This window comes from Schistocerca piceifrons, chromosome 2 (assembly GCF_021461385.2).
Source record: "Schistocerca piceifrons isolate TAMUIC-IGC-003096 chromosome 2, iqSchPice1.1, whole genome shotgun sequence".
Classification (NCBI taxonomy): Eukaryota; Metazoa; Arthropoda; class Insecta; order Orthoptera; family Acrididae; genus Schistocerca; species Schistocerca piceifrons.
The window spans coordinates 221,165,315-221,191,406 of NC_060139.1; positions in this window are offsets into that span (position 1 = coordinate 221,165,315).

Genomic DNA, 26,092 nt, shown 5'->3' on the forward strand with positions numbered 1-26,092 from the left:
ATTCGTCGGCGGCGAGAAATACGACAGAGGCAGCTGCCTTTGCACATCCGCCTTCGAGCCAATTTTTGGTATAAAAGTATCGATGTGAACTAGCAATTTCCAGTGCAAAACACGCCACACACCTTAACAAAGATGAATGGTTGTCAGACGAAATATCATTTCAAGAAGTCGACAGTATCCGGCTGCAATCCAGAAACTTCATGGAATAACCTCATTGCTGATTATCGGTTTTGGTCAGCATGGTTTCCATCCTCAGACCTCCTATACCAGCCGTACACGTACTCTTTCTAAAGCATTGTCACGTTTGCGAGAGAGGAGATGAACGATGGATCATTTTAATCTTGACTTGCCGACGCACCGTTCTTCTCGTCCCTCACATACCTGACAATGTTTCAGAGAGAGTACTTGTACAGCAGGTATAGGAGATATGTAATAACCACCTTCTATCGAGATCTGAAGATGGTACCATGCTTGCCGAAACCGATAGTAAACAATAATGATTTTTATACGCTATCTTGGTTAATACGTTCACTTTTTCTCAAGTAATTACTAGAGAGCGCCCCTTACAACTCACATTAGTAAAATAACAGGGTAAAATTTATTTCAAAGTTTTAATTAGACATTTAGGCTTTCAAACTAAGAAAAATGTGTTTCGAATATTTTATTCAGTGAAAGAATTACAGTGCGCATTGTATTGAAGTACATGAAAGAGTTCATAGTTTCATGTTACATAAGTACGGCAAAGTCCGGAGATGCGAGACAGAGTGTTCTTCACAGTGGGATAGTAAAGGCAATTTTATTTTCTCCTGCATCTCGTACAGTCGAAACGTACTTCTCTCTTTGCAGCAAAGTTCATGTAAAAAATTACCAAAGAAGAAATACTGTGGAAAAGGAAGGACCTAAAGAGGCTGCACACACACACACACACACACACACACACACACACACACACACACACAAGAGTAAGGTCCGCGACAAAAATAAAAAATAAAACTTTGTACTCGTTACATCAAAGTTAAAACTGGATTTTTGTTCCCTACTTGAGATTAACTTTCTAGATGAAAGAATCTCATCAAAGCAATCGTCAGGGACCCCATCCTGAGTACTCAGAAACTGCGGGGAAAAAACTCCCTCGTAGGAGGGTAAGAGACCAACCAAAAAGTCGCTGCCGTCCGGGGTCGGCACTCGCGCTTGATTGACGCCGCAATTTAAAATTTTAACGGTTGACTCGATTTTAATCATGAAAGAAAACTTAGCAATTCCCAGCTACGACTGTTATTCCGAAAAAGAAGTACACCGCTTGATGTGGAAGGCACGCTTAAACAGCTCTTTTCCTCCGTCATGCTAGTAAAAGGTGCACTATTTCTCCTTCCGCGTACGGTATTAAAAATGTAGTTGATGTGGCAGTAGACGCTCTCTGGATTCAGTTGAGTCTCGTTTATGTCACTTATCATTGCACGTCAGCGATGCGAAACACCTTTTGTCCGGTTATTACGCTCTGCCTGACAAAAAAGTGACACACCGAGTAGGGGAGAAGGAAACGATATGAAACTTCGCAAGTTGTAAGTATATGTGATTAACAAAACTGAATGAAATTTACGAAGTACTTCGCAGCATGAAGGCACTTACCAGTATGTCGTTGCGCATCCTATGATCTTCATACGTGCACTGATTCGGTTGGCAAATGTATCGTAAAACCATTGTACAGTCTACTGAACCAAACTGCCCCACAACTGTTGTTACGTGGGCATTCATATAAAACTGTTAAGAGCTTTCGTGGCTGCTTGTTTACAAACTGTTGTGTTGCCTTCTGTTTCGGGTTCTTGCCGAAGTTTGTTTGATGATTTTACTGACGTTTCGCCAGCATGATTGGCTGGGATTGTCAGAGCTTCACCCTCCACTGCTGGTGGTGGACTTGAGTCGAGCTCGCGGCCGCACCCATTGTATGTACCTGGCGCACCAAAGTCGAACGGCTTTTCCGTGGCCATTTCTGGTGCGGATCTCCTCCTGCTACCTGCAATGATCGATCGCTGCAGCACGTGAATCCAGAAATCCTTCATCTTGAGGCTTTCTTCTTTCTTGTTGAAGCTGTTCTCATGTTTGTGTATATCTATAGCTGCTCTGAGCAAGCAGGTGTGATAGCTCTTCTCTACAGACAGAACTTACGGCTGGACGATCGATCAACACCAGGATCAGTGAAGATAAGTGGCATTGCAGGCTGGGGCAGGTGCAGAAACCACGCGCTGTGTGACGCCGACCACGTAGTAAAATTCGACGACACGGAAGTTCTGGCTGTAGAGAAGAGTTATCACATCCGCTTATTCAGAGAAGCTACAGAAATACACAAACATGAGAATAGCTTCAACGAGAACGACCGTTGCAGGTTGCAAGGGGAGAAACGCACCAGAAATGACCCCGGAAAATCCTTAGGATGTTGGCGCGGCAGGTACACTATGTGATCAGAAGTATCAGGACACCTGGTTGAAAATGACTTAGAAGTTCGTGACGCCCTCCATCGTTAATGCTGTAATTCAAGACGGTGTTGGTTCAAATGGCAGCTTCCATTCTCGTAGGTACACGTTCAGTCAGGTGCTGGGAGGTTTTTTTCGGGATTGGCAGCCCATTCTTCATGGAGTGCTGCACTGAGGAAAGGTATCTATGTCGGTCGGTGAGGCCTGGCATAAAGTCGGCGTTCCAAAACATCCCAAGGGTGTACAATAGGATTTGGGTCAGGAATCGGTGCAGGCCAGTCCATTACTGTTGTACAGGGTGTTATTTTCGTGTAACCATTCTGCCACAGGCCGTGCGTTATGAAAAGGTGCTCGATCGTGATGAAAGATGCAATCGCCACCCCAGAATTGCTCTTCAACAGTGGCAAGCAAGAAGGTGCTTAAAATATTAACATAGGCCTATACTGTGATAGTGTGACGCAAAACGTGAAAAACACGACTACACCATAACATCACCGCCTCCGAATTTTACTGTTGGCACTACACACGCTGGCAGATGACGTTCACCGGACATTCGCCATACCCACCCTACATCGGATCGCCTTTTTGTGTACCGTGATTCGTCACTCCACACAACGTTTTTCCACTGTTCAATCGTTCAATGTTCACGCTCTTTACACCAAGCGAGGCGTCGTTTGGCGTTTACCGGCGTGATATGTGGCTTATGAGCAGCCGCTCTACCATGAAATCCAAGTTTTCACCTCCCACGCAACTATCGTAGTACTTGCAGTGGATCATGATGCAGTTTGGAATTCTTGTGTGATGGTCTGGATAGATATCTGCCTATTACACATTACGACCCCCTTCAACGGTCGGCGATCTCTGTCAGTCAGCAGACGAGGTCGGCCTGTAAGCTTTTGTGCTGTACGTCTCCCTTCACGTTTCAACTTCACTATCAAATCGGAAACAGTGAACCCAGGAATATTTAGGAGTATGCCACAAGTGGCACGCAATCATCTGACCAAGTTTGAAGTCCGTCAGTTCCGCGGAGCGCCCAATTCTGCTCTCTCACGATGTCTAATGACAACCTGGCAGTACGTGGCAGCACACTGCACCTAATAGAAAGAACGTATGTTTTTGGGAGTATCCGGATACTTTTGATCACATAGTGTACATATAATCTGCGGCCGCGTGCTCGACTCCAGTCCACCACCAGCATCGGAGGGTGAAGCTTTGACAATGTCACCTACTCGTGCTGGTGAAACGCCAGAAAAATTATCTTTCTTCATATGTTGGCTGCTAGCACTGGAGGAGAACTGACGTCCCAAGAACGCACTATCGGAGTTAGACAGGGGGACGCTGCTGTCCACGGTGGTACCTGAACGCCCATTACATACCGTACCCTAACAGGCTTGCTAACATCACTAAACGCGAGATACATTAATGCACTCTGTTGGCCGTTCCATCCGTCACAGAGAACTGCAATTCATACCCACCGTTAGTATGTGCGTGTAGGAGATTACATTGATATCTGATTGTGTCTTCTGGGAGCTTGCCTTTTTTGTCAGTCGGTCTGTTTACCACGCAACTGATGGAGAACTGCTCTCAACAGGCGTAAACCTACGGAATGTTGAGCCGACTATGAATTGCATTGGCGGCGATATTAAATTTGTTTCGATATTTTACATTTTGCATTCGGACTCATGTGGTTAAAGTCAAGACATTCTACAACAATAATGCATTGATACATTACTGAATAAATTGGCTAATATGCCACCAGTCGGTCTTTCCGATAATACAACCTTTTTTTTTTCTAAATGGTAGTACTTATGGTAACAGATGCATCACCTTTGCAGTTTATAACATGTATGCCAACACATTGTGTGTTAGGGGTATAAGTGCAGATATTGTGATCACTGTTACCTTAATATGTACCCATTTCAGTGAGTCAGTTGCTTTTCCTCTGCGTCTAACAGTCTTTCCACAAATACGGCACATAATTTACTATCTGATGTTTCCTGCACGGCCATCACTGCACCACTATTCGGACTTCGCCTCTCAATGTAGACTAAGCGTTTTTCGTCCTCACATCCACAACTCAACACGTGACCTGCTGCTCAGGGGAAAATAAGCATTAATGGCTTGGTCTTGCCACATGTACTTGGAGGTACTAACTACCTAAAAACAGACTACTCCTAATAGCTATAATTACTGGTCTGCAAATGAAGGAAATCCTGAAGTAATGTTGTTCAGTACACTGTCCTCAGTCACCAACAAAAATATATGCATTTATACCCCTAACACCCTATTGTGTTACTGTGAAGAAATTAGAATGAGAAAGCTCGTCAGCAAGGTAATTTGAAGGTGCAAATTCGAACTGGGGATAAAGAAAAAAGGAATCGGTCTTGCGCTTTCTAATGGAACCACCCTGAAATTTGCCCTAAGCTATCTAGAGAAATCATGGAAAACCTAAATCTAGATCCCCGCAGAGCTCCTGAAAGTGAATCCACTGTTTAAACACTGCAGTACCTCGCGCGACAGCAGATCGAACGCAGTCCTCAGCAATAATGCAAGGAGCACATGGAGACACATCGTTCTAAGTGTAAGGTACGATCGTGAACATACAGACCCATTGGATACAAAGTATATGCGGTCTTTACCTAGGGCTACAAGGAACTTCCAGAGTTCACTGTACATGAGTGGACCCATACTGGGCACAATATGTGGAAAATAAGCTGTAATGAATGTACTGATATCGAACAGAATCATCGTACCGTTTAGCTAAACGGTCGAGTATCCGACCCTATGCGTTGATTATAACACTTACTGGAGTGTCGCGTTAGCCTCGATAAACGATTTCCTCGCGGAAGACCGAACTTCACTGGTACATCTATTTGCGGATTATCGCTTGGAGTTCTGAGGTTCCATCTTCTTTGAAAGCAAATATTTCTTCAAAACCAAAACTCCGTCCGCATCAAGAGTGTTATCGGGGCTAGGCCCCACATTCGCACTGAGTAACGAATACTACCGACAGGGGATCTCAAAGGTATTCCGTATTTTGACACCGTTCCTCATGAGCTGCTTCTAATCAAATAGTGTGCTGATGGGTATCGCCGTGATTTCCTGTCAAAAGGTTACAGCTCGTGGTAACTGACGTGAAGTCACGTAGTGAAACTGAATTTATAACCTGGTTTCCCATGGAGATGTAACAGACCATTTGCTGTTGTTAAGCTACATAAACGATTTTGGGGAAAATATGAGCAGATCTCTTAGGCTGCAGACACTGTCGTTTAGCGTCTAACTAACCAAGTCATCAGAAGAACAAAACGAGTTGCAAAATGATTTAGAAACGACGTCTGCACGGTGCAAAAAGTGACATTTGACGCTGAATTATAAAAAAGCGTCAGGTCATTCCGTTAAATTTTGGATAAGCGGTAAATCACACGAATTTAAACATTGTCGCTTCAGCTACACATCTAGGACTTACAATTGTGAGCAGTTCCAACTGGAACTATCACACAGAAAATATTGTGGAGAAGGCGAACTAAGACTGTGTTTCATAGATAGAACACTCAGAAGATGCAACGAATCTACGAAAGCGACTGGCCTACATGACGCTTTTCTGCACTGTTTCCGAGTATTGTTGCGCTGTTGGGATCCTAACAAGGTAGGGTTGACGGAGCACATCGAAAAGAACGGCTGTTCGTTTTGTATCATCGCGATGTAGGGGAGAGAGTGTTACGGATATAATAATCGTTAAATTAAATGCGCTTTTAGTTCCAAAATACTTTGATTACCATCACCTACGTAGGAGAGACATCGTAATAATAGAGGAGTCAGAGTTCGCAAGGAAATATTTGCGTTTTCATTTTTCCCATGTCCTATCCGAGGGTGGAACGATCGAGCAATAGGCGGAAAGTGTTATACGAAACTTCTGTCAAATACTTATATGTCAGGAGGCGCCAATACGCACATCATATATTTCCGAGTTTGTATGCTTTAGTGATGTATATGAAGATTGATTAACTGTGTCAGTGCGTTTTATTACTGACGGTAGTGACACAGGAGGGCTTTTAACTCATCTGCCGCCACAATGAAAACTTTGCCACGTAGGCTGTTGCAAATCATTTTAAAAGCAATAATAAATAGGAAACATTTCGTAATGTTCTGTAAAATTATACTGGTTTGGTCACGAAACGGTATTCGGCTACTTAGACAACACGGAACGACCCCAACACAGATAAAATATTATGCGACTTTCACTGATATTATTTTTACAGAAAATACAAAAGATAGAAATATGAAGACATACAGAGTGTTTACACAGAAAAGTATTACATTTTTTGAATGTCAAGCAGAAATAGTTATGTTAACTAAAAAAGGTAACATATACTTTATGTGGAGGCACCTAACAACGGATGAAAAATGAATTTAAGTTTACTAAAAATTATGTAACAGAAATACAGGGCGCCTATTTAACTAGTAGACTGTACTACCAGAAGCATTTCATTTTTTCCAGGTTAACAAAAACAGTCACAGATCTCAGAATGAAGAGCTGAAAGAGAAATTCTTAATGGACGTTTTCCGTATATTAATAATGAATTATATAATTAGCTCACGAAGTCCGTAAACATGCAGGATTTTATCGATAGCGTTTTTTCCGTAAGTTAAAATTAGTTTAAAAAAAATGTATTGTATATGTATGTTTTGTGAGTGTGTCACGAAACCTGATTGTATACATCTATACGAACAATGCGCCACCAGCAAATTTCGTGAGAGTTGTGAAATATTCCTGGTATTAGGATCCTTAATTTTCTTATAATCATTCTATGTAATTGGCAAGACTGGAAGGAACATACCTTTGAAGATAAATCCAAGAGAACCTCCGGTAAATTCTGGCTCGTGAAGGAGATTATTTTTAAAAGCGGAAGCAATCCATCATGGAGCGCAGCAGAGGGAAGAGGAAACTCACCTGCAAAAAAAGAAGAAAAGGGGGCACATTAAAGCGTGTAAAACAGGCGCTTTTAAATAATACAGTACAAGAGAAATACAGAATTCAAGATTAGCCACTCGTGCCAATGTCGGCCAACGCAAGTTGTTTCCATTCTCGCACAAGAGGAATAATTAGGTGTCCTGTGATTTAATCTTGCAGCAGGCGAAGGAGAAGAAAAACGAAAATGGAGGAAAGTGTGTCAACTGGCACATACGAATGAGAGTAAGGGGAGAGTCAAAGTTAACAACTAACTATATAGGGTTTTTCGGCCAATGTTCGCAATAAAGTGTATAACGGTTATACCGGTTTCGACTGACAATCTCTTCTTTTCTTTTCTCTCTTTTCTTCTCCTCCTTTCTCTTCTCTTGTGGTCTGCAGCTCGGAAACTGCACGAGATAGCTCTCCAGACTATCCTGCTCATGCATCTTCATCTATGATGAACTAATGCAACTGTTTCCACTTTAAATTGCTTATTATAGTCAACCAGGGGTCTCACTCTAAAATTTTATCCCCCACCTCTCACACCCCATTAAAAATTGTGGCTCCTATCAATCGATTCTCTATTTTTGTCAAGTTATCCAATAATTTTAATATTTTTCCCCAATTCTTTTCATTAGTTATCAGATTAATTCACAAAATCTTCATTGTCCTTCTATACCACCACATTTCATAAACGTATCTTTCCTTTCTGTGCTCTTTATCGTCGACGTATCACTTCTGTAGATGGCTGCAGTCCAGACAAATAAATTCAGAAATACTCGATTAAGTTTAAATTTATATTCTTTGTTAATGAATTTATTTTTTCGGTAACGATTTCCTTCTTAGTGTCAATGTGTAGTTTGTATTCGCTTTCTACCTTTGGTTCCTTTTTTTAAGCAAACAGCAAGACAAAGGTACTCTTTTCAATGTTTGATTTTCTAATATAACTTTCTGGGCATCACTTTATTTAAATCCGTTATGTTGCAGCTGCTTTTGTCGATGTTCATCTTACAGCGTCATTAGGCGGTTCTACCCATTCCATTGAATTGCTCCTCCAAGTCCTGTAGCGCCTCTGACATAACTGAAATATTATCGGCAAACCTCTAAGCTTCGACATCTTCTCTATGAACTTTGATTTACTTTCCAAATATCTTCTTGATTTCATTAACAACTTGTCCCCTGTTCAGATTGTCATGAGTCTTCTGACCAGCTTGATGCGGCTCGGCATGAATTCGTCTCCTGTCCAGCCCTCCGAGTAGCACTTGCGCTGGGCGTCCTCAGTTATTCGTTAGATATCCTCCAAAGTCTATTTTAACCTTCAATTTTTATCCTCTACCTCTCCCTCAAATATCGTAGAAGTTACTCCTCCGTTCGTCTTGTCAGTGTTTTCAAAATGTTTCTCTCCTCACCGATTCATATCTTCTCATTTCACCTAATTTTCAAACTCCTGCATAGCAGCTCACGTCAAGCCCTTCGATTTACTTCTATTCGCGTTTTGCCACGCACGTGATCCACAACGATATAAATCTGGTCTCCAAAGTATATTCTCACAGATTTCTTCCAAAAATGAAGGCCTATGTTTGATAGTACTAGACATGACCAAGAATGCTGTCTTTGCTATGCTAGCCTGCTCTTCATGTTGTTCCTGATTCTTCTGTCATGTGTTAGTTTCCTTCTGCCGATGGGGGTGGCCGAGCGGTTCTAGGCGCTTTAGTCTGGAACCGCGCGACCGCTACGGTCGCAGGTTCGAATCCCGCCTCGGGCATTGATGTGTGTGATGTCCTTAGGTTAGTTAGATTTAAGTAATTCTAAGTTCTAGGGGTCTGATGACCTCAGATGTTAAGTCCCATAGTGCTCAGAGCCATTTTATTTTGCTTCTGAAGTAGTAGAATCACTTCAGTTCATGTTAAGTTAATCGCTAATCGTATTTATACTACTTTCGTCTTTCGTCGGGTTACTCTCAATCCATAATGAGTGCTCTTTAGACAATTGAATTCTTTGTACAGGTCCTGAAATTCTTCCTGACTTCCACTGAGAATGAAAATGTCATAAGTGAATGTTAATATTGATCACCTTAAATTTAAATACCACTTCTGACCGTTCCTTTTAGTTTCATCATTGCTTCTTGCATGTCTAGATCGAACGATAGGGGCAATAGGTTACATCTTACTATATATCCTTTCTAATCTGACCACTTTGTTCTTGGTGTTCCATTCGCCTTTTTCCCACTTGGTTCTATATTCCGCAACGTTTCCTACAGCTTACACCAATTTTACAGAGCATTTGGAAGAACTTTTCCCCATATTACATTTTCGACAGCCATGTCTTTCCAATATCATGCAGAATGTTCAGAATTGCTCGTCTGATGGCCTTACCTCTCCGGAAGCCTAACTGATCACCATTTAACAAATCGTCAGTTTTCTTTCACATTCTTCTGGATATGTTAACTGGGAATAGTACGTAAATATTTATTGGCCTCAATGAAATGTTGACTCCTAGCATATTGTTACGTAACTACCGGCTGTGAAATATTTATAGGCTGTTGATAACGACTGGTTAGTCGGTACCTGTGAAGCAATTAAACGTTTAATGAGCGCACTGACTGATACAAACTTTGCTGTTAAAAGTGATGTGCTTGCTGGCATACTCCGACAATAACGTGGCCAATATCAGTGTTTACGGCGAAAGTGTGGCTCTCTGGCGGATGTGGGGTTGTGGCAGCTGTTGGTAACCACCACCGGTCCCGCTCTGTTTGCGAGCCTGGAAGCCATGTTGCCCTTTATGGCTGACTTCCTGGCCGGTTACTGCCTCGTTCCTCTTCCTCGCACAAGGCGGTCAACCGCGGCGAATATCCTCCATCCCGATCTGCCCTTTGACACTCGCTATCGTAGGCCGAACTCCACTGACAAGCTACGTTACCATGACCTCCAGATAGATTCGATACATGCAGGGTGTGATTCGTGTCGTGCGTTATGTGGCACACAACAGCGAAACTACACTGAAGAGGCAAAGAAACTGGTATAGGAATGCATTTTCAAATACAGAGGTATGTAATCAGGAAGAATACCGCGCCGCGATCGGCAACGCCTATATAAGAAGAAAAGTGTCTGGCGCAGTTTTTAGATCTCTTACTGCAGCTACAAAGGCAGGTTATCAAGATTTAAGTGAGTTTGAACGTGGTGTTATAGTCGCACGAACGATGGGACACAGCTTCACCGAGGTAGTGATGAAGTGGGGATTTTCCCGTACGACAATTTCACGAGTGTACCGTGAATACCAGGAATGCGCTCAAACATCAAATCTCCGACATTACTGCGGTCGGAAAAAGATCCCGCAAGAACGGGACTAACGGGGACTGAAGAGAATCGTTCAATGTGACAGAAGTGCGACCCTTCCGCAAGTTACTGCAGATTTCAATGCTGGGCCATCAACAAGTATCAGCGTGCGAAATATTCACCGAAACATCATCGATGTGGGCTTTCGGAGCCGAAAGCCAACTCGGGCAACCTTGATGACTGCACGACACAAAGCGTTATGCCTCACCTGGGTCCGTCAACACCGACATTGGACTGTTGATGACTGGGAAAAAGTTGCCTGGTCAGACGAGTCTCGTTTCACATTGTATCGAACGGCTGGAAGTGTACGGTGTGGAAACAATCTCATGAATCCATGGACCCTGCATGTCAGCAGGGGACTGTGCAAGCTGATGTAGGCTCTGTAATGGTGTGGGACGTGTGCAATTGGATTGATATGGGACCCCTGACACGTTTAGATACGACTCTGACAGGTGACACGTACGTAAGCGTCCTGCCTGATCACCTGCGTCCTTTCATGTACATTGCGCATTCCGAAAGACTTGGGCGATTTCAGCAGGATAAAGTGACACCCCACACGTCCAGAATTGCTACAGAGTGGGTGCAGAAACACTCTTCTGAGTTTAAACACTTCCGCTGGCCACCAAACTTCCCAGACACGATAGTTATTGAGCATATCTGGAATGGTTTGCAACGTGCTGTTCAGAAGACATTTCGAACGCCTCGTGCTCTTAACGATTTAGGGACATCCTTGCAGGATTCATGGTGTCAGTTCCATCCAACTCTACTTCAGACATCAATCGAGTCCATACCACGTCGTGTTGCAACACTTCTGCGTGCTGTCGGGGGCCCTACACGATATTAGGCAGGTGTACCAATTTCTTTGGCGTTTCAGTGTACTACATTCAATGTTCAATAAATGAGTTTATGAAGCTTTGTCCAAATGGTTCAAATGGCTCTGAGCACTATGGGACTCAACCTCTGAGGTCATCAGTCCCCTAGAACTTAGAACTACTTGAACCTAACTAACCTAAGGAATCACACATATCCATGCCCGAGGCAGGATTCGAACCTGTGACCGGAGCGGTCTCGCGGTTCCAGACTGTAGCGCCTAGAACCACTCGGTCATAGCGGCCGTCCCTCCTTTTTTATGTGCTCGCCCGATGCTGTCTTACTGCTCGCATGCCTCCTTCGTCGATAAGAGCAGAAGAGCTCGTGCATCAATTCATTTATATCATAGAAGGCGCAACGACAGCAATCCGTTTTAGAAATATGTTGATTGGGTTGCCTGTCTGCAGGCGCGAACTAATTCGAAGCGACAGTACGGTCAGAAATTTTTTCTACGTGTTATGACTCGCCTGTCACCTAGTAGTGCGCCATTTGTTGAAGTGCACCGAATCTAAACTTGTAGAGATGCTCCATCCACTGGAATGTGCCATTTTTCTGTTCGTCTTGTAGCTAATTCACGAGGAATGTTCGTGTGTATAATTTATAAATATTTCGTGTAAATTGGCTGAAGTATGATGATGTTTTCCGTGAACTCTGCGCTGCTTAAGTGGTTTAAGCTGTAGAATTTAACGTTAATACTCAGTTATGTAAATGAGTTCTCCGAATTTTAATCGCAGCTTTTCGCAGTAAAATTACCTCTGCGGCCGACCGAGGTGGCTGAGCGGTTCTAGGCGCTTCAGTCCGGAACCGCGCGACTGCTACGGTCGCAGGTTCGAATCCTGCCTCGGGCATGGATGTGTGTGGTGTCCTTAGGTTACTTAGATTTAAGTAGTTCTAAGTTCTAGGGGACTGATGACCTCAGATGTTAAGTCCCATAGTGCTGAGAGCCATTTGAACCATTTTTACCTCTGCGTCAGACGAATAGTTCTATTCGTAGTTCAATTCGTCCGAAACCGAGGCGAGCTGATAGTTTACAATATATGGGACTCCACCTGTAAAAAATACTATGAAACGGCCATTTCAGTTGCTGCTACGTTTCTGGGATGTACAACTGAGCACACTTCACGGCCCTTCGCCCAAATACGACAAAAAACAGCGTGTCACGGAACTAAGCGCTTCCTATATTTCCAGTAATTTCGCACATGGCTGAGAAATCGCAGGCGGCTCTATCTGGTAGAGAAAAAAAAACGTTTTGTGAGTCCCTTAATGCGCAGACCGCTCACCGGACTCCTCCCTCCACCCCCGTCCCCACCCCTCTTTTATTTTTGCGGATGCCTCGGAAAGCGGCAGAAGGCGATACGTGGATCAGGAAGTGGCGAGAAAGCCAATCGAGGCGCGAGGGCAGGGCAGACAGGAAGCGAACGAAGCCCGTAGGGCGCTGAGGCCGAAGGGCTGAAGGGCCGTAGTGTCCACAGGAAATTGCTGTCTGCCAAATAAAGGGCGCCCGGCCGGTATTTACGGCCTCCCCGCGGCACTCACCACTCCGGCAACGCTCCGACTCTACCTCCAGATGTGTTTCGGCCGGACGACTCAGGCTACGCTATCTCGGCGTCGCGTCGTGGTCCCGAAAGACGCGTGCTGTCTGTGGCGGTCACGTGATTATAAGGAATCATTCATTGCGCGGCGCACACCAGGCTGTGGCTGAGGGTTTTCTGCGTGGCATCCTACCTGCGAGGAGTGCTAGTCCAGCAAGGTGTGATGGAGGGAGCCTCAGTAAGTAGGCTGTTTATATGTTTGTATGTTGGCAGCGCTATGTAACGCTGTGCATTAATAACTCTGACAGCGCCTTGAGACTCTGTGGCTGGTCAGACTAGCAGCTGGAAGTTAAGTCAGCGGTGACGGACGTTGGAGGTGAACAGCCAGCAGTGATGGAAGCTGGGAGTCAGTAGTCAGCAGTGATGGAGGTTAGAGGACAATAATTAGCATTGTTGCAGGTTTGCAGTATTAGCGCGAGCGGACGACCTGGATGTGTGTCCGTCATGGAAGTGTAATTTGTCAATGATTATATAGTTTTTGGAACTGGATGTCATTCTTGATTATATAATTTTTGAACTGGTTGTCACACTCTTAAGGTAAATACATTGTTTGCTCTGCAACAAAACCTTTCTTGGCTAACCACATGCCTATTAGTAGTTTGAGCCTTTAGTAGTTAGAATCTTTTAGTTAGCTGGCTGTATTGGTGTTTGCTGTATTGCAATAGTTTGTGTGATGATTTTTGTGAGGCAAGTGACTTATGAAATGTATGGGTTATTATTAGGATTTCTATTAATTCAGGGCCATTCTTTTGTATTAATTATTTGAAGTCAGGTTATCAATTTAAAAGCAGTCAGATCGCTTTATCCTTGAATATTGTGAGTAATTAATGAATAGGAAAAGTTTGAGTTCTGTTTGTCAGGGCACATTCTGTAGGTCAGTGTTGAAATGATAAGGAATAGCAAACTTCACGGTAAATGATAACAGCCAAACAGTATTTATTTATTCCTGTTTATCTTACTGATATTGCTCAAGTTCCTTATGTATTCTGTAGTTACACTGATAATTGTCTCTTCTTTTAATTGGTCTGTGTATCACTCTCCATGTTTCATACCTCCTGATGTAGCCTTGTCTAGTAATAATTTTATTTTATTTTATTAGTTTTGTTTATTAATTGAAACTGTTATGTAGGCATGCTATTCCTATTTTATGCTAAAGGTTTTCCTGTCTACTCCATTGTTATTTATGTACTGTTCAATTTTTACTTTTTCATTGCATTACCTCCACACTGTCAAAGATGTTACTTACTGTATGCTTCTACTTTAGACGTGTTACTTCTCTTCCAATGTTGTTTGCAAACATTGTAACTTCTTTGGTGATAATACTCAGTAAATGTCTGAAGATGGTCTTGTAAGCCGAAAAGCGGTTAACAATAAAAGTAATACTGCAGAACAAAAGCAGATTGGTGCTTTTCATTTATTAAAACCTGGAACTTTAGTAGCCATGGAGGAACAGTTATTTCATCTTGGTGCTCTTCGAACCAGGCACTTACACTGCGAGCTGTGTAACACGTTGGACTGTCCTGCTCGTAATACCCTTCTGTCGAGGAAAAACAAACTGCATGTAGGGTGCACATGGTCCACAATGACAGATGCATACGTATGTTAATCTGCTATGCCTTACAGAATGACCATATCACTCACGAAATGCCACAAAAACATTCCCCACAAAACAAAGCATGCAGTGTTTTTGGTTTCAGACGTTGCACGCCGTACAAGTCAATGGCCATTTGTCCGATGGAGTATAAAACGAGATTCATCTGAAAAGGCCACCTGTCGCCACTCAGTGCACGTCCAGTTTTGGAACTGTCGTGCAAATTCCATCCTTCACCGCCGGTAAGCAGCAGCCAGTGTGGGTCTGATGCGGAGGCCCATACGCAGCAACGTCCGCCGGACGGTGATCGAGGAGACGATGTTTGTTCATCTGTGCCGTCAGTTGTTCAACAGTTGCGCGACTATTCGCCCCTAAACATTTCCACAGCTGTAGTTCACCCCTGTCACCTATGGCCTGTGGTGCGCCACATTTTCCTCGGTGCCGGTTTTGGATAGCGCCATCCTGCCATGCAAGGCGTAGTTTAACCACGACGGCACACGAACAGCTTGCAAAGTTAACCGTTTCGGAAATGCTTCCACGTCGGTCCGTTCATCAATGAGTATGCTCCTTTGGACGTCGGACAGATTGCTCCGTTTCCGTATTACGACAACGAGCGCACTGTTCTTGCGTCTCCCTCCCCCCCCCCCCCCCCACTCTACGGCCCCCACCGCTTCGGCCCAAACACGCTTTATATACCCCCTAGGGTTGCCAAAATTTCAGAGAGAAAGTAATGGATAGAGGAGAAAGCCTACAAAATAAGCTTTTAAAATAGCGTTTTCTACAAATAACAGTAGGAATATGTTTAAAATTAGCACGCACCCTTCAGTTTACATTATTGGCTTTATTTATTTAAACATTTTGCTTCTTTTTGCAAGAATTCATTCGATTTTACATATGTAAAGAATTCTTTACAATATAAATTAAAATTCCCTGCTACTTGCAGTGCTGTATTCTGTAAGCTTGATGGTCCATTTATTTCGCACCTCTGTCCTTTTATGGCAACTGGGGAATGCGTCGGCATTTGAACCAGAAATATATTTCTTCCCAACATAGATTTTTTCCTTGGGTGTGATTTCACGCTATCTCCATCGCTTCTCACATTAAAACAAGAAATGACAAAGTCAGTATCTGACCAGAAAAATGCTCGTGTCCTCTAGCTTAGCGTGGTCTTCCTTCCAGTTTCCGCGTCGCTTGCCATCAGAGTGAACTCCTAGCGTAAGCGCTGTTGCCGGTTTACTTGTTCACCACAGGAGCAGAGATTGTAAGGAAAACCATGACGTGTCAGGCGAAATAAATTAAATTAAGTAAAGTTCCGAATGTTAGGAATATACGGGATGAATTCGAAATAAAACGGGACATAAGTAGCATATCAAGAAAAAGCCAAAACACGGGATTTACCGGAGAGTTCGGATAGTTGGCAACCCAGTCCCAAGCACTGCCAGTGCTGCCATCTACTGCCTGTGAGTAGTTATCAACATTTGCATATTGTCATCTAATATAGGCAGTGGTTACATTAATGTGGCTGAATTGTGTAGTCTGCCTTCTGGACAACCAGTAAACATGTCCCTGTCATATGGAAACTGCGTGTGAAAATATTCATCAGCGCTAGTAACTTAATATTCACTAAATGATATCTATAGAGGATTATTCGTAAGCGCCTCCGGGTTTCAGAAAATAGCTGCATGAAATCTGCGAAAGGTAGACCGTCTCACCAGGTTTCGATTCGCAATACTTCACGAAATGGCGTAATCAAGCGGGCGGGCGTGTCAGAACACGTAGGCAAATAATCTGCTCCGTATTGCCGCAACGGATTAGTTACTGCCTGCAGGTACCAAATGAATATATTTCCAAAGCAGGTTTCTGTCGTAAATGGATTGATGGACTTGCTCTTCTGCCCGTATCGATGTTCACTGCACAACAAACGATGCCCATAATGACCACCTCTATGTGAAGCTTCCTGACAGATTAAAACTGTTTGCACGACTGGGACTCGAAACAGGGACCTTTGCTTTTCGCGGGCAACTACTCTACCGATTGAGTTACCCAAGTACGAATCACACACCCAACCTCACAGTTATGCTTTCAACAATACCTCATCTCCTTCCTTCCGAATATGGCATTAGTTCTCCTGCGAAACTTGAAGCAATCCGAGAAAAAAAGATATTGCTGGGACATTGCTTAGCTACAACCAGGGCGATTGTTTTCAACATGGATTTTTCACTCTGCAGCGGACTGTAAGCTGATATGCAACTTCCTGGCAAATGAAAACTATATGCCGGACCGAGACACGAACTCGGGAACCTTGCCTTTTAGTTACCCAAGTACAGCTCACGACCAATTCTCACAGCTTTACGTTCGCAGCCATTCCTCCTCAACATTGTTTCGTCCAAAAGTACTGGCTCCGGAAGTAACGGCAGCACGGGGTAGCCGAGTGGTCTGAGGCGCTTTGTCACGGTCCGCGCGGGTCCCCCCGTCGGAGGTTACAGTCCTCCTTCGGGCATGGATGTGTGTGTGTCGTCCTTAGCGTGTGTTAGTTTAAGTTAGGTTGAGTACTGTATAAGCTTAGGAACCGATGACCTCAGCAGTTTGGTCTTATAAGACGTTACCACAAACTTCCAAAATTTTCCCGGAAGTAACGCAGGAGAATTTCTGTGAAGTATGGAAGGTAGGAGATAAGGTTCTGGCGGAAGAAAAGCTGTGAGATAGGGTCGTATAGTGCTTGGGTAGGTCAGTCAGTAAAACAATTGCCTCCGAAAGATGAATGTCCCGGGTTTGGGCCTCGGTCCGGCACACAGTTTTAATCTCACAGGAAGTTTCATATCAGCGCACGCTCCGCTGCAGAATGGAAAAATTCATTCTGGACCTGTGTGTGAGTTAAAAACTTGGAGAGATTGTATGCGTCACTTTTCAGTGTATCTTGTAGTTTTTATGCAGTCATCTTCAGAATCTTTGGAGGTTTTTATGAAGAACTCTGTACACGTGGATATTTAACAGAAAAAGGCAAATAAAAGAGCAATCTATCACATTTTTTCAACGTATAATATTGCAGCTGAGTGAAGGTAGGGGAAATTCAACATTCAGCATTCTTTTTACAGACCTGCTAGGCAAGCAGAGGAGAGAATGGAGTTTTTATAGTGATATGTTCGCAGAAATATTATTTCATGCAGGATATTATTTATTCGTGGTATTTATGCGAAAAGCAAATATATTCGCTTTGGAATTAAACTGCCAACGCTATGCTGCCTCCCCGTGATTATTATATTCCATTCAGTCCAGAGTTTGCTTCTAACTATTTTAAATCAAACTGATGTTTTAGTTGAGAGATATCTCGGAAAAGAATAAAGTGAATTTTTTCCATTTTGTGGCTGCATGCACTGGGCCCGCAGCCACGACAGAATAGAAATTCCATGCATCTACTGAATGCGTTTATTCTGCAGACCGATTTCAAAGTAATATAGGTTCATTTTCAATGAAAACAATATCATTTGGGGCTGTACACGTAACAAATCTTTATGATGCTCACTTACTTTTCGTATGTTCTCGTGCAGTGCATCTATAAGTTCAGGATTTTCAATTTGGTGACCTGCGTTGGCTTTTTCTTTTAATTTCATAACTTCATGCAATCTTTCGTTGCCAATTTTCACCGTTACATGCACTTTACTTTAAAAATAAATGTCGATGAGACATTATAATTCCCATACGTATCTATTCCATTTGTAAAAAAAAAAAGAAAAGGGAAGGAACATAATTTTTTTATTATTTTCGTTGACGTCGAGGCCATTAGTGATTTGGGGGGGGAGGAGAATAGGAAACTGGAATCATTTGGAAAGTGTCTTGCGGTGGTATTCAGTTAGAAAACTGATTTTAAATCGCCTACCTAGTTCGTCAATTCTCGCAAATGTTTTTTTCCTGTGTAGAACTATCGCAGACTGTATCCACCTGAATTTGCTCACTGTAGTAAGCCCTGGTAGGTAACTATATGTTGATACGTCAGACTGCGCCCTACCACCAGACCTCTTCATTTAGTCAAGTTACGTTATAAATTTCATTTATCGTATCTTCATATGTTACCCGATCTGCACATTATACTGCGCACTCTTCCGAAGAATCTCATTTCAAAAGCTTCCCTTCTCTTCTTGTCTGTAATCTTTACCAGACACGCTTCATTTGTTCGAGGCAACACTCCAGACAAACGTTATAAAAGGAGATTTCCTAACATCTGAATTCATGTTAGACGTTAACGTATTTGTTTTTGTATTTCAGAACCATTTTCCTCGCTATTACAAGATTGCATTTTACATCCTGTTTTCTTCTCTTTGGTCCCCTAGTAGAAAACTCTTCGACTACTTCCACTATCCCGTTTCCTATTCTGATCCATCAGTATCGTCTGATTTATGTCGCCCTCATTTGACCTTTTACCACCTTCTAACCGCTTTTTCAGGGCACTATCAGCTCCACTTAGCTTCTCTTCCACGTACTTTGCTGTCTCTGTCAGAATTACAGTTGACATCAAATCTTCAAGGTTATATTTCTTCTCTCTTAACTTCCGTTTCCTTTCCATATATTCTCCTCGGTTTCTGTAATTGCTTGCTCTGTGGGGTACACATTGAATAACGAGAGTGACAAGCTGCAAACAAGCCTCACTCTTACATATTACTGACACTGTATCAGCGTGGAGGCAATCTGCAGTATTGTGGACTCTGAAGACGCTTTCAGACACCAAGATCGCCAGCAAAGCATTTATTAGAAAACGTTCGTTAGATTTAGACAACCGGTTTCGGCAAGACTATGTTGTCATCTCCGGTTCGGCAATAGGACAGAACTTAAAACCACCGAGACGTTAGGTGAGGCAAGAAGAAACTTGTCAATGCATCGTTCTGTTTCGATGGTAAAATTACACAAGACACTACAACAGGTGTAAACTCCCTGCATTTTGATGTGAGTAAATAAATTAGATGTACTTTGTGTTAATTTTCATCACGACGTAGATCATTGTACCATTAGATATTGATGTTGTCCTGGATACAATAAAGTTTTTAGCTCCATGCCTGTTACTGTTAGGTATACATGAGAACCTAAACCAAATGTCTTCCGGTTATTTTTACAGCGTAATTTTCCTTAAATATATTACTTCATAAAAAATAATTATGTTTTATGACTTGGCTTATACATGCTATAAGTAACAACTGTATTTTATTTAACATAAAACAATTATATGGAATGGTATATCCTTGTTATCGTCCAATGGAAAACAGTATTATCCAGTCATACCACCATAGTGCGGTGGGATTATGTAAGATTAGAATGTTTTCCTTAATTATTAGTCAATTGTCAGCTGTTGTGCACTCGTAGTCGGTGCATTAGTATCGTGTTTCTACATAGTATTTCTTTTAAGTTTGACTTGCCGTTTTGTATTGAATTTCACAACAATGACATATATACGTGGAGTAACACCACCTACAGTACTGATAAAAAAGCTGATGTAGCATTATAAAGCATAATGTGCACAATGTTTGTTGATGTTCCATATATTGTGGTAAATGGAAGTGTCTGTGTACAGTGTGTGCTAGTTAATTGTTTATCCTGTCAGTTTCGGTTCTATCCTATACAGATCCAACGATCGCAACACAGTCTTGCCGAATCCAGTTATCTGACTGTAATAAACGCTAGCGGTCTTCGGATTTGAAAGTTCCTTCATAGTGAAAATGCCTCACTCCTTTGTCAACGGCTGCCTTCCTTTCAAATGCTTCGATTTTTATAACAGTAGTTTGCTTTTCGCACACGTTGTTGACAACTATTAGCTTCATCTATTTCCTCACTGCTTCCATCATAATTTCAAAGAATGGTTTCCAGTAAATATTACCCAAAGTTTACACCAACATCTGCGGTTGTACACTTACAAAGTGCAGTTGTAAAACGCACTGTCATAAAATGGCGAGGCAACCTTTCATCTTTCAGAGAAACTGAACACACAGACAATGTGGGAACCTGGGGATCAAAAACTCCACGTGAACAGAAAACGTCAGCGAGACGGTCGAAATGTGAATGAGTGCAGTGGGATGTGTAATTGCATCAGTGGTCCGTTTCTCTTCGGCGTGGCATTATCAACCACTGAATCACTACCTAACCACTGAATCGCTTTATTTGTTAATGAGACCCAGAAAATATTAGATACAGGTTCCCATGTAGATGCCATTTTCCTTGACTCCCGGAAGGCGTTCGATACAGTTCCGCACTGTCGCCTAATAAACAAAGTAAGAGCCTACGGAATGCCAGACCAGCTGTGTGGCTGGATTGAAGAGTTTTTAGCAAAGAGACCACAGCATGTTGTTCTCAACGGAGAGACGTCTACAGACGTTAAAGTAACCTCTGGCGTGCCACAAGGGAGTGTTATGGGACCATTGATTTTCAGCATAAATATAAATGACCTAGTAGATAGTGTCGGAAGTTCCATGCGGCTTTTCGCGGATGATGCTGTAGTATACAGAGAAGTTGCAGCGAAATGCAGGAAGATATGCAGCGGATAAGCACTTGGTGCAGGGAGTGGCAACTGACCCTTAACATAGACAAATGTAATGTACTGCGAATACATAGAAGGAAGGATCCTTTATTGTATAATTGTTCCGATATAATATAAACACTGGTAGCAGTTACTTCTGTAAAATATCTGGGAGTATGCGTACGGAACGATTTGAAGTGGAATGATCATAAAAAATTAATTGTTAAGGCGGGTGCCAGACTGAGATTCATTGGGAGAGTCCTTAGAAAATGTAGTACATCAACAAAGAAGGTGGCTTACAAAACACTCGTTCGACCTATACTTGAGTATTGCTCATCAGTGTGGGATCCTTACCAGGTCGGGTTGATAGAGGAGATAGAGAAGATCCAAAGAAGAGCGGCGCGTTTCGTCGTAGGGTTATTTGGTAAGCGTGATAGCGTTACGGAGATGCTTAGCAAACTCAAGTGGCAGACTGCAAGAGAGCCGCTCTGCATCGCGGTGTAGCTTGGTGTCCAGGTTTCGAGAGGGAGCGTTTCTGGGTGAGGTATCGAATATATTGCTTCCCCCCCACTTATACCCCCAGAGGAGATCAAGAATGTAAAATTAGAGAGATTCGAGCGCGCACGGAGGCTTTCCGGCAGTCGTTCTTCCCGCGAACCATACGCGACTGGAACAGGAAAGGGAGGTAATGACAGTGGCACGTAAAGTGCCCTCCGCCACACACCGTTGGGTGGCTTGCGGAGTATAAAATGTAGATGTAGATGAAGCGCTAAGTTGCAATGTGGAAGAAAGTGTGTCTCAAATGATCGTGTCAGATGCTCATTGGGGAGGATTCTGACGAAAAATAAGAAGTGACCTCCATAAGCCGGGAATTACAAGGCGGGCTGGAGTTCCAGAACCACTCATCAGTGATGAAAATGCCTGTAACAGGATAAATTGGCGCCGGAGCCACAAATCCTAGACTATACAGGAATGGAAGAATTCATGTCGTCACACTGTTTTCAACTTTTGGCATAATCTGTTTGCCAAGTGTGAACCATGGCGGGGGCAGCCACATCGTGGTACTACATGGACCACCATGGTTACCCGGTAAGGTCGCGTTACTGCCAGTCATCATTTTTACCAGTTTGGCTGATCAGGCCCGCTACTTGGAGCAACGATTTTTTTCCCATGATGATGCTGTGTTCCAAGACGACAGGCCCCTGTCCACACAACTCGCATCGTCCAGGAATGGTTTTCTGAGCACAAGGATGAAGTATCGCATCTCTCCCGGCCACCACGTCCACCTCGATCTCTGTCACTAAGCCTTCGTGGTCTACTTTGGAGAGAAGGGTGCGTGATCGCTATCCACCTCCAATCATTGTTAACTGAACTTGCCACTGTTTTACAGGAAGAATTGTACAGGGTTTCGCACGAAAAAACGGCCCCGAGTACAGACTGCGCGTCAATTACGCACGAATTATTACCCGCCACGAACAAATACAACAACCAATAGATAAACATGTATTAATTAGATACTAAAGAAATAAGAAATAAGCTAATGCAAGGATCTATAATTACTGAACTGAGCTTGTCTTTTAAATTGTACGACAGTGCGTGCGGAAAATGACCTAATTGAGTTTCAATGCACTTTTTCGCTCGCCCTAACATATTATTATTTGAGGGTAATCCCAAAAGTAAGGTCTCCTATTTTTAAATAAGTACATAGACTCGTTTATTTATACAATGGTTCACATCAGTTTACAGCTTGAACATTTAGCTATTTTTCGACATAATCACCATTTCTGTCGATACATTTTTGTAGACGCCGTGGCAGTTTTTGTATGCCCGTGTCATAGCAGCTCGCCGCCATGCTGTTCAGAAAGTTACGAACCTCTTTTTTCACCTCGTCGTCGGAGTTGAATCGCTGGGACCACAATTGACGCTGACAGGTACTGTGAGACTTTGAAAAAACGCAAGCGCGCAATTCAGAACCGGAGAAGATTAATGTTGAGCAAGGGCGTACACATTCTCCATGACAACGCTCGCCCACACATCGCTCGGCAAACCTTTGCTCCCCTGGAACAGTTTCAGTGGAACATAATCACCCACTCACCCTATAGTCCTGACTTGGCGCCCATCCCTACGTTAAAAGAACATTTGGCCGGAAAGCGATTCAGTTACGACTACGAGGTGAAAGAAGAGGTTCATAACTTTCTGAACAGCATGGCGGCGAGCTGGTATGACATGGGCATATAAAAACTGCCACAGCGTCTACAAAAATGCACCGACAGAAGTGGTGATTGTGTCGAAAAATAGCTAAATGCACAAGCTGTAAACTGATGTAAACCATTGTATAAATAAACAGGTCTATGTACTTATAAAAATATAGGATACCTTACTTTTGGGATTACCCTCGTACACTTTTCGCAACTTTTCTGCATTATTGACCTTCAATTCTTCTAACACGTTACTGAGTTGTTTCCTACACTTTTGCCTGTAGACTGACCTACAGGTAAAAGTCACAAGAGGTTAGGTCTGGTGAAAGTGGCTGACAGACCTTTCTACTGTGAATCTGTCATGAATTCGTGAGATTGACTCGCGTGGCGTGTGACAGGTCGCCCAATCCTGTTAAAAGACAACATACCCGCTTACATGGGTGTTAATTGTGGGGTAAAACTCCTCAAAGATTCACCTTGTTATCCAATATCTGGTGTTTTGGGGGTTCTTTCAGACGGAATCAGGCACCACTCATGAAACTGAGCAGCCGATGCAGTATGGTATAGCCACGTGCAGTAATTCACTTATTTTGCCCCATCTTCCTCCATTAATTTCCAGGCCTTCATCCGTACATGATATAAAACACGTTGACAAGACCTACGGGACACGTTGACTTGTTCCGACAGTTTATGTGTCGACTCCTTTGGACTCTCGATCATTCATACTCATATATCGGCGATCACAGCAGGTGTACCAACGGACAGGACTTTTTTCTGTGTTTGCAGATGACCATTTAGCACGCCATTTTGTCACCAAATCCTGTATACTGCAGTTCTCTGGTATGGAGACGCAAGGAAACGTCTTTGCAAAACGTTTTTCCTTCCCTTAAATAAGCCGCAAGACACGTACGCCTCCAGTACTGCGGTTATTTCTTGGAGAGGTTACATCTCGCTGATGTATTTACTTGACAAGTCTCAATCAAATCGCAACGGCATTCGTACTGAGAATACAAAACGTAGTCACAACAGCTTAAAAACTACAGATTAAAATTGGCGGGCGACAATGAGCTGCCTGTTAGTCGGGGTCTGTTTTACGTGGGCCACCCTGTAAAAATTTCCGTCGAGAACCATATAGGTCTCTTATTTACCCATTCGGTGACGACTGGAAGCTGCTTCCAAAACCGTATTACGCATGGCAATGTTTTCGATGTTTCCATGTTTTCATCCACCCAACGTATTTCATGAAATACTCGACGTCTTCAAAAACGATCAAGGAGCGGAGAGACGGAAGATGGCGTAAAGAAGTCCTCGGAAAAGAGGAAGCGTTTGATGGACCATGGTGGAACATAGGTCAGCCGGGCACTGGACTCCGCGGATCACGCGTAATCGCCCCGGCTCGTTTACCAGCTGCGCCACGCCAGCAGCCGGACAGAAGCACGCACTGCGGTGTGCAATCGATCAGCGTGCAACAATGTGGAGGGGTGTAGCGCCCTCATTGAGATGGAAACCCTACCCCCCCCTCCCCTACCCGCGCGGCACAGCTGTGGATCGGTCGCCGGCGAGCACCGAACTGGCGGACCGCAAATTACGCCGGCCGGCCGCCACAGATGTCGCCGCCAGCTCCCGGGGAAACCACTTTGACAGTAGTTGGCGCGACAGGTGTCGGCAGCCGGACCACCCCTGCTGTGAGCCCCGGCAGTAGCGAGCCGCTCCGAAATTTCGATCTCTATGCCAAGTCTGACAAGGGGAGGGTCTGACATGTGGGTCACGATTTCGATAAAGTTTTGCAAGTATGATCTACAGGATGTTTCACAATTCGTGTTACACACTTTTAGAAGTTGTAGAGAGAATTTAGTAGATCAGATTTTACATACGAACACGTGCACGGAAACGGTTCGTGTCTACACTCCTGGAAATTGAAATAAGAACACCGTGAATTCATTGTCCCAGGAAGGGGAAACTTTATTGACACATTCCTGGGGTCAGATACATCACATGATCACACTGACAGAACCACAGGCACATAGACACAGGCAACAGAGCATGCACAATGTCGGCACTAGTACAGTGTATATCCACCTTTCGCAGCAATGCAGGCTGCTATTCTCCCATGGAGACGATCGTAGAGATGCTGGATGCAGTCCTGTGGAACGGCTTGCCATGCCATTTCCACCTGGCGCCTCAGTTGGACCAGCGTTCGTGCTGGACGTGCAGACCGCGTGAGACGACGCTTCATCCAGTCCCAAACATGCTCAATGGGGGACAGATCCGGAGATCTTGTTGGCCAGGGTAGTTGACTTACACCTTCTAGAGCACGTTGGGTGGCACGGGATACATGCGGGCGTGCATTGTCCTGTTGGAACAGCAAGTTCCCTTGCCGGTCTAGGAATGGTAGAACGATGGGTTCAATGACGGTTTGGATGTACCGTGCACTATTCAGTCCCCCCTCGACGATCACCAGTGGTGTACGGCCAGTGTAGGAGATCGCTCCCCACACCATGATGCCAGGTGTTGGCCCTGTGTGCCTCGGTCGTATGCAGTCCTGATTGTGGCGCTCACCTGCACGGCGCCAAACACGCATACGA